Raw genomic sequence first — 9658 nt, forward strand, 5'->3', positions numbered from 1 at the left:
AGGTTAGATCTATAGTAAACTAACTACAGGTACAGTTGCCTCCAGAATTATTCACTTCTTTCATAGACTACAGTGGGTTCTTGCCACGTAAATGAGGTATCTGATGCATAAATGAATGACAAATTGCAAAAACGGCCATTCTTTAAAATGCATGTCAAGAATCGCCGCAGCGGTACTCAGCTCAGCGGGACCAATCGTGCAGTTTCTGGATGTAAATAGTCAGGACGTGTTTGGATGCTAACACAACAAAATGAGATTTCACCAAATTGGAATCAAACATCAAAAGTGGCTGTGGTGCTCATTGTCATTGCATTCATCCTATTCGCTTCATAAACTGGAGGATGCTCTATCATTCCTTTATAACGGCCCCTTCAGCAGCACTGCCGGTGGCGCTCCTCAGCTCTGACTACATCAAAGTGTGTGTTTTTGATTGGATTTCATACAGTCGGTACACTCCACTGGGTGTTTGCTGTATTACACCTCATGCAGTCCTCCACTCTGTTCACACAGGCCATCCACTTCCCCAGTGATAAAAGGCGCCAGTTTTTACAATTCGGCTTTATTGTAGAGAACCCACTTTTGAAAACCCATTTGAAACCCAGCTTTTGGGGAACCGCCCGAAAACGGCGATCCCCCAAAAGCTGCCGACGTGGTAGAGAACGGCCGCCACCGAAACTCACCCCCTCAGAAGCCAGATCCCCGCCTGGGGCTCGATCTGGATTCTCAGCGAGAGGCCAGGGGCCACAGGGACTAGGGACTCTAAGTTGCGAGCCCTTGGGGTTAGAAGCTACGCTTAGCCCGCTGAGCCACCACGCCAGCAGAGAAAAGCGCGCCTCTGTCCCCGTGTAAGCTCGCCTTCAGCAGACTCTAATTGGCTCATCAGACTCTAATTGGCTCATCAGACTCTAATTGGCTCACGCTGTGGGACAGCAGCGCAGGCGGCTCCGCGCCTCTGACGTCTTGCCGTGGGCGTGTCTGTCCGGCAGGCAGCGGCGGCACAGGTGCGCTGCGATCAGGTGAGCAGGGAGTCGCACTGCTACCAGCAGCTGCCTCTCCACAGGCGAGAAACACGGCGGCAGTTTCCTAACATTTTCATTTAAACCCGCAGTATGTTTGCTTCATGGCCCACTCCACTGAGCCCCGTTTAGTTTGCGTGTGAAGGCATTGTGTGCGTGGTTTGAAAAGCAGTTGTATCGGACTGCATGGAGAACAACTTGCCATTCCATTTCCTTTAGAAGTATACACTTTAAACGTTACTTTTCTAGCTTCATAAAAATAGGCTGTTTGTAATGTGATTCCTGTTTGATCGTGCATTGCAGTTTTGCTTCCGTCTCGGTTTATCAAGAGTGTTTTCCCACGTCTGCTTTTGGATTTGTTCACATAGGGATTTGCAATCTGTGCTTGTAGTTGGGCTAGTAAAAGACAATGCTGGTTAACGGGGTTTCAAGTCACGGGTGAATGTCAGTGCTATTCAGATTGCAGCTATAGACCCTATCTTTCTGCTGTGTGTGTGTGTGTGTGTGCGTGTGTGTGTATATATATACTAATATACATTCAAGGAGACCATTATAATTGCTTTATTCCAACGGGCCCCTTGAACAGCACAGATCTGAGGTTCTAGTCTAGCATTAAGCTACGCATGTACGCTCCAACACACAGTTGGTGCTCACCTATTAACTGTAGTTATATGATGTATTTTGTTTTTCAGATAAACTATATGAATGTGAGTCAGTTTGGTTCTACCCAAATAATATGTATAGCTTGGCATTTATTTCTATAGGGAGGAGGGGGGGGGCATTTCCCCATCTCCTCCAAGCCCTGGAGACCTGTAGCAGCTGGCAGAGCTCCACTGGACGCCCGGAAAGTGGGAACGGGACACTTGGCATAGTCTGCTGGCCGTCTGCCGTCATGCCCGAGTGGCTCAATCTCTGCCCACCTGCGATTTGACAACAGTGGGCTCTTTGGGCCTGCTCTCCAATACAAGATGCTCTGCACAAGCCACCTGTAAAACACTATTGATGCACACTGCTCCATGTTACAGGTGTGTTCAAAAGGAAAGGGGTGAAAGCAGCAGCAGGATCTTCCCTTTGTCTTTTTCTCTCGGGGTGTCCTGAAGACAGCTGCAGGAGGACAAGCAGTGCCTTTCTGGGGAGAAGCGTGCTGATGTTCAGGAGGCCGTGCCTTCATGTAGTTTCCTGTGTTTTCTTTGATTTAAAGAGCTGTGTGTACAGTGTAAATGCATGTATGCTATAGTATAGTTTTATTAGTGTATGTATTCCACTTCTATACTTATAGTATCACATGCTACAGTGTACCCTGCTTTTAATACATAGTTTATATTCACCATGTATTATAGTATTGGTACCGTTCCCCATAGCTCTTCACTATGGTTTCAGTACATCTCGTCTGCACTTGTTGGCTGTTACAATCTAGGACTTGTGTTTTGTATCAACTGTATATTTTACCTATGCACTTGTGTAATTTTGAATGTGTAATTGTATTATGTTTTGATCTATAATTTTATTGCACTTTTGTAATGCTCTTCTTTTGTGAATCACCCTGGATGAGGGTGTCTGCTAATAAAACATTTTAACAGCAGCAGCAGGATCTTCCCTTTGTCTTTTTCTCTCAGGGTGTCTTGAAGACAGCTGCAGATGGATGCGAGTGCCTTTCTGGGAAGAAGCATGCTGATGTTCAGGAGGCCATGCCTTCATGTAGTTTCCTCTGCTTTCCTTGATTAAAGAATTGTGTTTTCAGTGTGATGGCCTTGTGTTGTGTTGGTACTCCAGCAGCATCTCTGCACACCCCTCAGAGGCTGTGAACACACTGTGCCCCTGCACCTGGGTACTAGATTCCATATGTAGTGTATGTGTAATAGGAGTACCATTATAAACAAAATAAATTGTATATACAATTACAGATTTCATAGCAGTATGTTGCATGTGTATGATATAGTTTTATTAGTGTATGTATAACACTACTGTACTTAGTATCATATATCTACCCTGCTTTCAATGTGTATCTGGTAGTATTAATTTATATACACACTGTTATAGTGTTTGAACACATATAGACATTAGTGTTTCAGCAGTTTATATATATATATATATATATACATACATACATACATACACACACACACTTTATTATAGTATTGGTATATATACTAGGACTATTTGTGTATGTATGATATATATATATATATATATATATATGCACACTAATACGATAGTGTTCCAGAATGTTACACATTCTTACAGCAGTATTACTGTATGTATAGATACACAGTTCCTACTATAATGTGTGTACATATATTTACACTAATAGTGGCTACGGAGATTAGGATATAGTCTACATCTAGACATGGATGCTATATATGCACACAATGCAATAGTAGTGTCTATAGTTATTAATACTATAGTGTTTACAATAATGCATTCTTATACACTACCATTAGTGTATATATAAATAATTGCTGTAATAGTAGTGTCCATGCATGTACTAATACAATATTAGAGTGTATATAGACTACTGGTATTACACACTACCTATAATGATGTAGTGTATATACATTAAACTACTCAATATTGTGTGTGTATGTATGTGTATATAGTACTGTGGATATACTTTATTAACATAGTAGTATATACACTACTACTATTAATAATATACACACATTGGATTGTTGTATTAGTGTACATATATAGGACTAATAATTGTAGTATATATATTGCAATACTATTAGTGTATGCTACATATTGTAGTATTACTGTAGAGAGACAATACCTTGTATGTTAAATTGTGTATACACACTAATCCTACTAGTAGAGTGTATACCCTTATAGTAGGATTAGTGTGTATATACACATTCATATGTATAGTACATCAATTATATATGCACTATTAGTTTTAGTATGCATTATTGTATATATAGACATACTGTGTATGTATTGTAGTATACACTCACCTAAAGGATTATTAGGAACACCTGTTCAATTTCTCATTAATGCAATTATCTAACCAACCAATCACATGGCAGTTGCTTCAATGCATTTAGGGGTGTGGTCCTGGTCAAGACAATCTCCTGAACTCCAAACTGAATGTCTGAATGGGAAAGAAAGGTGATTTAAGCAATTTTGAGCGTGGCATGGTTGTTGGTGCCAGACGGGCCTGTCTGAGTATTTCACAATCTGCTCAGTTACTGGGATTTTCACGCACAACCATTTCTAGGGTTTACAAAGAATGGTGTGAAAAGGGAAAAACATCCAGTATGCGGCAGTCCTGTGGGCGAAAATGCCTTGTTGATGCTAGAGGTCAGAGGAGAATGGGCCGACTGATTCAAGCTGATAGAAGAGCAACTTTGACTGAAATAACCACTCGTTACAACCGAGGTATGCAGCAAAGCATTTGTGAAGCCACAACACGTACAACCTTGAGGCGGATGGGCTACAACAGCAGAAGACCCCACCGGGTACCACTCATCTCCACTACAAATAGGAAAAAGAGGCTACAATTTGCACAAGCTCACCAAAATTGGACAGTTGAAGACTGGAAAAATGTTGCCTGGTCTGATGAGTCAGAATTTGGCGTAAACAGAATGAGAACATGGATCCATCATGCCTTGTTACCACTGTGCAGGCTGGTGGTGGTGGTGTAATGGTGTGGGGGATGTTTTCTTGGCACACTTTAGGCCCCTTAGTGCCAATTGGGCATCGTTTAAATGCCACGGCCTACCTGAGCATTGTTTCTGACCATGTCCATCCCTTTATGACCACCATGTACCCATCCTCTGATGGCTACTTCCAGCAGGAAAATGCACCATGTCACAAAGGTCGAATCATTTCAGATTGGTTTCTTGAACATGACAATGAGTTCACTGTACTAAACTGGCCCCCACAGTCACCAGATCTCAACCCAATAGAGCATCTTTGGGATGTGGTGGAACGGGTGCTTCGTGCCCTGGATGTGCATCCCACAAATCTCCATCAACTGCAAGATGCTATCCTATCAATATGGGCCAACATTTCTAAAGAATGCTTTCAGCACCTTGTTGAATCAATGCCACGTAGAATTAAGGCAGTTCTGAAGGCGAAAGGGGGTCAAACACAGTATTAGTATGGTGTTCCTAATAATCCTTTAGGTGAGTGTATTTAATAGTACTAAGTGTAATATATAGACTACTATAGTAATCTGTGTGTCTATATATACACATACATACACACACAATATTGAGTAGTTTAATGTATATACACTACATCATTATAGGTAGTGTGTAATACCAGTAGTCTATATACACTCTAATATTGTATTAGTACATGCATGGACACTACTATTACAGCAATTATTTATATATACACTAATGGTAGTGTATAAGAATGCATTATTGTAAACACTATAGTATTAATAACTATAGACACTACTATTGCATTGTGTGCATATATAGCATCCATGTCTAGATGTAGACTATATCCTAATCTCCGTAGCCACTATTAGTGTAAATATATGTACACACATTATAGTAGGAACTGTGTATCTATACATACAGTAATACTGCTGTAAGAATGTGTAACATTCTGGAACACTATCGTATTAGTGTGCATATATATATATATATATATATATATCATACATACACAAATAGTCCTAGTATATATACCAATACTATAATAAAGTGTGTGTGTGTATGTATGTATGTATGTATATATATATATATATATATAAACTGCTGAAACACTAATGTCTATATGTGTTCAAACACTATAACAGTGTGTATATAAATTAATACTACCAGATACACATTGAAAGCAGGGTAGATATATGATACTAAGTACAGTAGTGTTATACATACACTAATAAAACTATATCATACACATGCAACATACTGCTATGAAATCTGTAATTGTATATACAATTTATTTTGTTTATAATGGTACTCCTATTACACATACACTACATATGGAATCTAGTACCCAGGTGCAGGGGCACAGTGTGTTCACAGCCTCTGAGGGGTGTGCAGAGATGCTGCTGGAGTACCAACACAACACAAGGCCATCACACTGAAAACACAATTCTTTAATCAAGGAAAGCAGAGGAAACTACATGAAGGCATGGCCTCCTGAACATCAGCATGCTTCTTCCCAGAAAGGCACTCGCATCCATCTGCAGCTGTCTTCAAGACACCCTGAGAGAAAAAGACAAAGGGAAGATCCTGCTGCTGCTGTTAAAATGTTTTATTAGCAGACACCCTCATCCAGGGTGATTCACAAAAGAAGAGCATTACAAAAGTGCAATAAAATTATAGATCAAAACATAATACAATTACACATTCAAAATTACACAAGTGCATAGGTAAAATATACAGTTGATACAAAACACAAGTCCTAGATTGTAACAGCCAACAAGTGCAGACGAGATGTACTGAAACCATAGTGAAGAGCTATGGGGAACGGTACCAATACTATAATACATGGTGAATATAAACTATGTATTAAAAGCAGGGTACACTGTAGCATGTGATACTATAAGTATAGAAGTGGAATACATACACTAATAAAACTATACTATAGCATACATGCATTTACACTGTACACACAGCTCTTTAAATCAAAGAAAACACAGGAAACTACATGAAGGCACGGCCTCCTGAACATCAGCACGCTTCTCCCCAGAAAGGCACTGCTTGTCCTCCTGCAGCTGTCTTCAGGACACCCCGAGAGAAAAAGACAAAGGGAAGATCCTGCTGCTGCTTTCACCCCTTTCCTTTTGAACACACCTGTAACATGGAGCAGTGTGCATCAATAGTGTTTTACAGGTGGCTTGTGCAGAGCATCTTGTATTGGAGAGCAGGCCCAAAGAGCCCACTGTTGTCAAATCGCAGGTGGGCAGAGATTGAGCCACTCGGGCATGACGGCAGACGGCCAGCAGACTATGCCAAGTGTCCCGTTCCCACTTTCCGGGCGTCCAGTGGAGCTCTGCCAGCTGCTACAGGTCTCCAGGGCTTGGAGGAGATGGGGAAATGCCCCCCCCCTCCTCCCTATAGAAATAAATGCCAAGCTATACATATTATTTGGGTAGAACCAAACTGACTCACATTCATATAGTTTATCTGAAAAACAAAATACATCATATAACTACAGTTAATAGGTGAGCACCAACTGTGTGTTGGAGCGTACATGCGTAGCTTAATGCTAGACTAGAACCTCAGATCTGTGCTGTTCAAGGGGCCCGTTGGAATAAAGCAATTATAATGGTCTCCTTGAATGTATATTAGTATATATATACACACACACACACACACACACACACACACAGCAGAAAGATAGGGTCTATAGCTGCAATCTGAATAGCACTGACATTCACCCGTGACTTGAAACCCCGTTAACCAGCATTGTCTTTTACTAGCCCAACTACAAGCACAGATTGCAAATCCCTATGTGAACAAATCCAAAAGCAGACGTGGGAAAACACTCTTGATAAACCGAGACGGAAGCAAAACTGCAATGCACGATCAAACAGGAATCACATTACAAACAGCCTATTTTTATGAAGCTAGAAAAGTAACGTTTAAAGTGTATACTTCTAAAGGAAATGGAATGGCAAGTTGTTCTCCATGCAGTCCGATACAACTGCTTTTCAAACCACGCACACAATGCCTTCACACGCAAACTAAACGGGGCTCAGTGGAGTGGGCCATGAAGCAAACATACTGCGGGTTTAAATGAAAATGTTAGGAAACTGCCGCCGTGTTTCTCGCCTGTGGAGAGGCAGCTGCTGGTAGCAGTGCGACTCCCTGCTCACCTGATCGCAGCGCACCTGTGCCGCCGCTGCCTGCCGGACAGACACGCCCACGGCAAGACGTCAGAGGCGCGGAGCCGCCTGCGCTGCTGTCCCACAGCGTGAGCCAATTAGAGTCTGATGAGCCAATTAGAGTCTGATGAGCCAATTAGAGTCTGCTGAAGGCGAGCTTACACGGGGACAGAGGCGCGCTTTTCTCTGCTGGCGTGGTGGCTCAGCGGGCTAAGCGTAGCTTCTAACCCCAAGGGCTCGCAACTTAGAGTCCCTAGTCCCTGTGGCCCCTGGCCTCTCGCTGAGAATCCAGATCGAGCCCCAGGCGGGGATCTGGCTTCTGAGGGGGTGAGTTTCGGTGGCGGCCGTTCTCTACCACGTCGGCAGCTTTTGGGGGATCGCCGTTTTCGGGCGGTTCCCCAAAAGCTGGGTTTCAAATGGGTTTTCAAAAGTGGGTTCTCTACAATAAAGCCGAATTGTAAAAACTGGCGCCTTTTATCACTGGGGAAGTGGATGGCCTGTGTGAACAGAGTGGAGGACTGCATGAGGTGTAATACAGCAAACACCCAGTGGAGTGTACCGACTGTATGAAATCCAATCAAAAACACACACTTTGATGTAGTCAGAGCTGAGGAGCGCCACCGGCAGTGCTGCTGAAGGGGCCGTTATAAAGGAATGATAGAGCATCCTCCAGTTTATGAAGCGAATAGGATGAATGCAATGACAATGAGCACCACAGCCACTTTTGATGTTTGATTCCAATTTGGTGAAATCTCATTTTGTTGTGTTAGCATCCAAACACGTCCTGACTATTTACATCCAGAAACTGCACGATTGGTCCCGCTGAGCTGAGTACCGCTGCGGCGATTCTTGACATGCATTTTAAAGAATGGCCGTTTTTGCAATTTGTCATTCATTTATGCATCAGATACCTCATTTACGTGGCAAGAACCCACTGTAGTCTATGAAAGAAGTGAATAATTCTGGAGGCAACTGTACCTGTAGTTAGTTTACTATAGATCTAACCTTTTTCTTCTTCTCTGCTAACTGAAGTTTAGGAATTGAAAGTCAAGAAAGCACCTGAACACTTAAATACTACTACTACTACTACTACTAATAATAATAATAAAGTACCAAAAGCAAAATGATTGACAGCAATATATACTATATACTCAGTTGTTACACAACAACATCAAATAGCTCTATTTAAAAAAAAATAGATTTTGAGTAAAAACAAGTTTATAGACGCACCTTATAAAACAATAATACGAGAAATAAAACAACAACGTCTATATTTTTATTTGATTATATTTAGTTTTTAGCAGATTATTACCACAACATATAAAAACCCAAAACGGTACAAAATATATGCCTCAAACTGGCACTGAATAAGCAAGATAAACTAAAAAGCCCAAACAAAGGGAATTTTGAAATACATTTTGTAATAATCAGTGTGGATCAGAGTGTGATGTACTGTACCTTGATGCCTTGAATCCAACGCGCAACAGAGCCGGTGGCTTCGCAGGTAGACTCCGGCGCGCATGCGCTGATTGAGGGGCTGTCGCTAAATTGCATTCTGTAGCGAGGGATATTCTAAGATAAATCATATTTACTGAAATGTTAGGTTTGACATAAAAAATAGGAACAATGGAAATAACTTTGGGGGGCCCGTGCCCCAGTGACATAACGACACTACTCTAGGGGCATGTACAAGAAGAACACGTGAAAACAGAAACAATATAATTAAAAAAGTTTCCGTGTTTTATTCGACCCTTGCTGTGTTCTTGGGAAAGAAATGTAATTGCCTGCCCGTCTCCCCAAACTTGCTGTAAACGAATCCAACTTTTAATACAAACAATACAAAGAGTCATCG

At 41.7% G+C, this 9658-nt stretch overlaps 2 long non-coding RNA genes across 4 annotated transcripts; one reads left to right on the forward strand and one right to left on the reverse strand.

Moving 5' to 3' along the window:
* Positions 1-927: 927 nt before the first annotated feature.
* LOC136716883 (uncharacterized) lies at positions 928-2762 on the forward strand. Of its 2 annotated transcripts, none has more exons than XR_010805158.1 (3): positions 928-1016; positions 1781-2041; positions 2633-2762. It is a non-coding gene; the product is annotated as an uncharacterized LOC136716883 (long non-coding RNA). The 2 variants fall into 2 exon arrangements; XR_010805159.1 differs by lacking the exon at positions 928-1016 and adding an exon at positions 1028-1107.
* A 3289-nt stretch (positions 2763-6051) lies between these two features.
* On the reverse strand, positions 6052-7886 carry LOC136716949 (uncharacterized). Of its 2 annotated transcripts, none has more exons than XR_010805169.1 (3): positions 7798-7886; positions 6773-7033; positions 6052-6181 (listed from the first exon to the last, which is right to left on the reverse strand). It is a non-coding gene; the product is annotated as an uncharacterized LOC136716949 (long non-coding RNA). The 2 variants fall into 2 exon arrangements; XR_010805170.1 differs by lacking the exon at positions 7798-7886 and adding an exon at positions 7707-7786.
* Positions 7887-9658: the final 1772 nt, after the last annotated feature.

This window comes from Amia ocellicauda, chromosome 21 (assembly GCF_036373705.1).
Source record: "Amia ocellicauda isolate fAmiCal2 chromosome 21, fAmiCal2.hap1, whole genome shotgun sequence".
NCBI lineage: Eukaryota > Metazoa > Chordata > Actinopteri > Amiiformes > Amiidae > Amia > Amia ocellicauda.